The sequence below is a fragment of the Crocodylus siamensis genome, chromosome 1, assembly GCF_052110815.1.
Source record: "Crocodylus siamensis isolate JL-2025a chromosome 1, ASM5211081v1, whole genome shotgun sequence".
Classification (NCBI taxonomy): domain Eukaryota; kingdom Metazoa; phylum Chordata; order Crocodylia; family Crocodylidae; genus Crocodylus; species Crocodylus siamensis.
In genome coordinates, this window is record NC_143395.1 from 85,089,642 (window position 1) to 85,096,290 (window position 6,649).

At 44.4% G+C, this 6,649-nt stretch overlaps 1 non-coding gene and 1 pseudogene across 1 annotated transcript; one reads left to right on the forward strand and one right to left on the reverse strand.

The window, feature by feature from the left end:
- Window positions 1-1,647: 1,647 nt before the first annotated feature.
- Window positions 1,648-1,719, reverse strand: TRNAA-UGC (transfer RNA alanine (anticodon UGC)). Its single transcript has one exon. It is a non-coding gene; the product is annotated as a tRNA-Ala (tRNA).
- A 2,957-nt stretch (window positions 1,720-4,676) lies between these two features.
- Window positions 4,677-6,410, forward strand: LOC149872978 (E3 SUMO-protein ligase ZBED1-like; annotated as a pseudogene).
- Window positions 6,411-6,649: the final 239 nt, after the last annotated feature.

A 6,649-nucleotide genomic window follows, 5' to 3' on the forward strand; every position in this document is an offset into this window, starting at 1 on the left:
CCTCACCAGAGCACCACGAGTGCTCATAAAGTTGTGCCAGGGGACTTGCAATGACCTCGGCCAGTTCCTTTAGAACTCTAGGGTGGAGATCATCCGGGCCAGCTGACTTGAATACGTCCAACCCCTCCAGAAGCTCCCTAACTAAATCCTTGCTAACCCGTGGCCCAGGTGTGCCTCCCCCGGGGCCCGAGGGGGGCCCAGCAGGGAGGTGGCTGTTTTGGTCCCTACTTAGGAAGACGGAGGCAAAGGAATCGTTAAACGTGTTAGCTTTGCCATCTGGTGTGACGACCAAGTTTCCCATCGCGTCCTGCAAGGGCCCCACATTACCCGGGACCTTCTTTTTACCCGGTACATATTTAAAAAAGGACTTCTTATTGTCCTTAATCTGGGAAGCTAGTCCCAGTTCCATCTCTGCCTTGGCCTTCCTAACTACCCCCCTACATCCCCGAGCAACTACAGAATAGTCCTCCCTGGTGATGACCCCTTCTTTCCATTGGGTGTAAGCCTCCCTTTTAGCAAGAAGAAATTCCTGGATGCTTTTGGTGAGCCACGGGGGCTTGTGTGCTCTTCTGCTCCCTTTGATCCTCGTTGGGATTACTTTCCTTTGGGCTTGGAGGATCGTCTCCTTAAGGAGCGACCACTCTCCTTGAACACCTGGCTCCCCTCCCCTCCGGGACCTCAGCGCTTTTCCAACTATCCTCCTTAGCTCGTTGAAGTCTGCCCTCCTAAAATCTAGGGGCGCTGCCTTACTGCATGTCTTTGCCACCTTGCGCTGGATGGTGAATTCCAGCAGGCGATGATCACTGTTGCCCAGGTGGTCGAGCACCCTCAGCCTCCTCACCAGGTCATCACCCGTGGCCAGCACTAGGTCCAACAAGGCGTCTCCCCTGGTGTGGCTGTGCACCTCCTGGGTTAGATGGAGGTCCTGCACTCTGGCCAAGAACCTACGTGAGCGTTCAGACCTGGCTGACTGTTCTTCCCAGCAGATGTCCGGGAAATTCGGGTCCCCCATGACTACCACATCCTTAGCCTTCACTACCTCTGTGAGCTGACCCAAGAATTCCTGGTCAAGCTCTTCTCCCTGGTTGGGAGGTCTGTAGTAGACTCCCACCGTTAAGTCCCTTTCCCCTCGACTGCCTTGTACTCTAACCCAAAGCACTTCAGAGTGCTCCTCCCCTGACTCCTTGCTAATTAAAGAGGATGTGCATTCCTCCTTAATATAGAGCGCCACGCCCCCACCTCTCTTTCCTATCCTGTCCCTCCTGTACAGCCTATAGCCCTTGACATTCACCGCCCAATCATGCGTTGCGTCCCACCACGTTTCCGTAATCCCCACTATGTCCGGGCTGGTGTCAGCCAGCAGGAGGGTGAGTTCCTCCTGCTTGTTGCCCATACTACGAGCGTTTGTGTAGAGGCATTTGAGGCCTCCTGTGGGTGTGTGTACTGACCCCCTAGTCCCAGCGTTACCCTGGCCCCTCTCTCTTACCTGTTTATTTGCTTCACTCATCGGTCCGGGCTGTGCTGTAGTTGTGGGTGCTGTTTGGTCTGGCAGTCTGATGTTTCCTCCGCCCTCATCTTCCCCTTCCCCCGACGAGCCTAGTTTAAAGCCCACCAGAGGTGGTACTGCCAACCTAGGAGAGAAAAAAGTGGAGATGCTGGGGATTGAACCCAGGACCTCATACATGCAAAGCATGCGCTCTACCACTGAGCTACATCCCCCTTTCATAGCCTTAGATCCCCCTTTCATGACCTTAAATCTTACTGAGATGAGCTGTTTGGCTGAATTAATTATGGAGGAATTTTGGAAAATTTCAACATTCACGCACAAACACACTCCAATTAGCTCTTTCTATAATCTCTAATTCACTTAGCTAATAATCCCATTTTCAAAATTAACTTTCAATCAGACTTCAGCTCCTGGTTTAATAAATATTGTGTGTGTGTGTGTGTGTGTGTGTGTACGCACACACACATACATATACACACATACACACACAAACACACATACTAAAAATAATGAAAAACATTTTTTTCCCCCCACAGCTCACCTTTTGGGCCCTCACTACATGTTCAGGCATGATCCACTCACACCTTATTGCCCATGCAGAGGGAGCCTGGTCCTGGCCTCCCTCTGCACTGGCAAGAAGCAAGTTCCTGCAGCTGGGAGCCTCTTCAGTTGAGAAACTCCCAGTAGCCACAGTTTTCCAGTCCTGGCAGTGCAGAGAGTGCCTGAGGCTGCAAGACCATGGCAGGTATGATCTTCTAGCCCCAGGGTCTCCGTGTACCCCCAGGGCTGGGAGATCACAGCAGTGCTTCACTGCTGCTGAGACCCATCTGTGTTCTAGCACTGGGAAGTGCACTGCTGGGATCCAGCCTTAGTTGAGGGGATCCCAGACCTGGTGGCACATGGTGCACAAATGCAGTTGGGCATGGTACAGCCCAGCTGACAGAGCTCCCAGCCACAGGAGAGACTTTGCTACATGTGCAAGTTGAAGCTCGAAAGCAACCAGCTATAGAGTCTGTACACATTTTTAAGGTTTAACTTTATAGCTGATTGGAGCTTTTATGGCATGATAAATACTTTGCACGTGGTCTCAAGGTAATTGCACAATTAACTGGTTAATCGCATGATACCCGAAATGTGTAGTGGGGGCCTTAGAGCCACAGTGAAAAGGTATGTTATATCTGTAATCCATCACAGTAAAATCCCATATGCTGAGAACTTTCAGGGTATGTTAGTAGGAGGAGGAAATAACAGAACTGGCACATTCATAGTTCTGTGAACATCACTACCCAGTGACTCACTGATCTCTCATTTTGCTCAAATTTTCATTTCAATTTGTTCTTACAGATCATGTCAAGCTTTTGGAACCCAACAAAACTTTAAATTTGGAAAGACATAAGAAGTTCTTAGAAAGCTAGAAATTATCTTCTGCACCTTTCACCAATAGGAACTTCATCTCCATGTGACAAACAGCCTTACATCAGTATAAAACACTCTAATTCAAAGTAAAGTTGCCCCTCAAAGTGAGAAGTAACTATAAACTAGTTTAAGCTACAAAAGTACAACTTGTGTAATTGTGGTCATATAGCCACTTCCATAGCCTGTTTCAGCCAGGGGTAGCTTCTCAGCCAATGAAAAAAGGCTCTTTCCTTTGAATTACCAACAAGAGAAATCAGCTTTGATTGCCCTCGTTCCTTCTGGCTTGTTCTGTCATTTATCCAAACTATAAAGCTCATTCACTCTTTTGTATAACAGAGATAAAACTAAGCATCACTAACTATATTATGCTGGACAATAAGGGAAACTATTTTAGGCTGTATAGGATGTTTGAATGTTGCAGGGTTTATTAACAAAACAAAATGGTGCTATTGGTTTCTTGTCTAAAAGTTCTGATGCAACAGTTGAAGTAACTTGATGAAGCTTGTGTGCAACTACTTTTTTATTACGGAGAGGAATTGCATACAGTACAGAGGTAACAGTCTCACTACTGTCTTTCCAAGAGTCTTGCTGCCAAGAAGTTCCTGCTGGACCAAGCATTTCTTCCTGGAGACTTTACATTCCCAGGTGAAATAGCTGTACTTTCTGCACAAGTCTATCATGGTTCTTCAAGATCCATCCAGGGACAGATCCAGGGCAGGCAGGAGGGAGGGTGCAGTGGTTCATTTCACCCCCTTTGATTCCTAGTCCACCAAATTTTTAAACCAACTGCCAAGCAGTTGCAGCAGCATTTCTGCTCAGCCAGCAGTCAGGGAGAGAATTGACTCCATGGCTCATCATGTTCTACCTGATCCCTTCTAAACTCTTCATTTTATGGGTGAAGCATTGGCTTCACTGTCAAAATGCTTGAGAAGCCTAGATTTCGTTCTATGAATGGGAAAGAGATGTACATTTAATTCTAATGACTACATGGCTAATGAACAACATCCTTTGATTATTTTTGCCTAGTTTGTTGTAGTTTTCTTTATGAATAGTATATATAATAATACATAATATATGACAGCAATCTAAAGCCACCGCTGGTTTTTAAAAAGATGTGCTAGGATCTACCATCAGATCTCATCACAACATATTGCCAGTGCAGGAGGAGCCTGGACTCCCCCTGCACCAGAAGTCTTTGGTCTCATGGCTGGCAGCCCCAACAGTGATTGAAGCTTCCAGTCATGGGAGCTCAGGGTGCCCCCATGGCTGGGAGATTTCAGCCACAGGATTACATGGTGTCCCACATGGCTGGGAGCTCTGCTCACTGACAGTTGTACTCCCCGAGCTGGGAGCCCCAGTCAACTGATCAGTGTGTCTGGCCTCCAGAGCATGCATGTTCAGTTAAAGGTGAGAGAGGAACCAAAGACAAAGTTATTATACAAATATGTATTATAACTTTATCACTTAATCTTGGTTTTATTAAATAAATGAACATTTGGCCAGGTCACTATTTAAGTTATGATTAACCAGTTAATCATGTCTTAAGTGTAACCTGTGTCCGGAACGTAATACACATTCCAAAAAAGTATTGTTCTGGTTTGGTTTTCTGGGTCTGTCTAGGGCTGTTAGTTAACTGCAGTTGATGTATATGATTAATGCCAAACAAATTAACACATTAATTTTTTTAATGAGCATAAATCACGCACATCTGTTTTGACCCTCTTCACTTATTGTACTTAATCACTAGGCAGAAATGGAGCAAAGCAGCAAAAGTTTGGGAAGTTTATTTTTTTTTTTTAAATTGTAGGTGGTTCTCTGGATAAAAAGACAGCCTTGCAATAGCTACAGATAACTGAGTTACAATATCATCGAAGCACCTCAAGTCTGCAGTACCACCTACACACGAAGCATGCTTTTGCCATCATTTCTCTTGATACAGATAACTCATCAACAGCAAATGAATCCCATAAGCCATGACAGAATATGTTTACTGGGTTTAAGAAACACTACAAGCTCATGGATCAAATGAAGTACAACAGCTTAGCCAATGCTATTGCGAAATGAATAGCTATGGACTGCAGACCACTCAACGTTGTAAATGACAGAGGGCTAAGAGAGGTTATTCAAATTGCATATTCCAATCATTCATATGCCTTGCCATCCTGAGGAACCACTGCATCATGTATACATGACCTATCACAATGAGATAACTACTAAGTTGGAGCTTTTGAAAAAATGCAAAAGCTGTTGCTTTTCCCAGTGATCACCAGACATCCTCGAGCAAACACAGGTATCTTGGAGTCACAGCACACTTGAGTGATGCTGCATGGACTCTGCAGTCGTTTGCTTTAACGACATTATGCTGAAACGGGTTCAGAGTGTTTCTTGGATGTTACAAAAGAATGGAATATTTATTTAAGAAAACATAACACCAATTAGTACTGACAGTGCACATAATATGAGAACAGCTGCCAGTCATTTGCCTTTTGAACACATGACATGCATTGCTCAGTCTGCAGCAATCCATCACAGTAGCACTCAGTGATGGTAGTTTTGAAAACATACTGACAAAATGTAGAAAAATTGTGGGCCATTTTAAACACAGTCCAGCTAACAGTGCATAGCTAGAAACACAACAAGCTGCAAATGGACAGACACAAGGACCAGATGGAACTGTATATTGGGTATGGTTCAGTGCCTGCTTAGAAAAAAGCTGCTATCACCATGTTAGCTCTTCAAAAGCACAATCGATCAGTGTTGATGGGTAGTGATTTTGAAAAACTACAAAAACTAGAAACTATACTTGAGCCCTGCAGGTTTGTGACTGAATTCCTTGGAGAAGAAATGTATATCTCCTGCTCCTTGATTTTACCCACACTCTGCCATGTATTTTGTGTTATTTTGTGTTATGGCACTTTTGGATGACAACCCAGCATATGTTGCTTCATTTAAGAACACTTTCACTGCAGATTAACAAAACACAAAGAGGGTACCAATATGAGATTTCTAAAAACAGTTACAGCACTCAACTCAAGGTTTAAGAATCTGAAGTGCCTTTCAAAATCTGAGAGGGATGAGGTATGGAACATGCTGCCAGAAGTCTTAAAAGATCAGCACTCTGATGTGGAAACTACAGAACCCAAACACACCACAAAAGAAAAAAATCAGCCTTCTGTTGGTGGCATCTGACTCAGATTATGAAAATGAAGATGTGTTGGTTTGCACTGCTTTGGATTGTTATTAAGCAGAACCCATCACCACCATGGAGTCATGTCCTCTGGATTGGTGTTTGAAGCATGAAGGGGCTTACAAAAGTTTAGCACATCTGGCATGCAAATACCTTGCAACACTGGCTACAATCGTGCCATGTGAACGACTGTTTTTACTTTCAGGTGACATTGTAAATAAGTGTTCAGCATCATTTCCTGAGAATGAAAACAAACTTTTTTGTCTAAGTGATTGGCTGAAATGCAGTGAGGTGCATTGAAAAATACTTTTTTTTTTTTGTTTACTGTTTTTACAGTGTGATTATTTATAGTAAAAAATAATAATTAGGGGTGCACTAATAGAGATTTTTTGGGCCAATACCAATGGCTGATTTTTAAGCACACCATATCAGCCAATACCAATCCAATTGCCAATATACATCCCAGCAGCATGAAGATCAGCATCCAGGTGGTAAGTCTGTTGGAGGGAAAGGGTAAGGGTGTGAGAGAAGGGGCATGG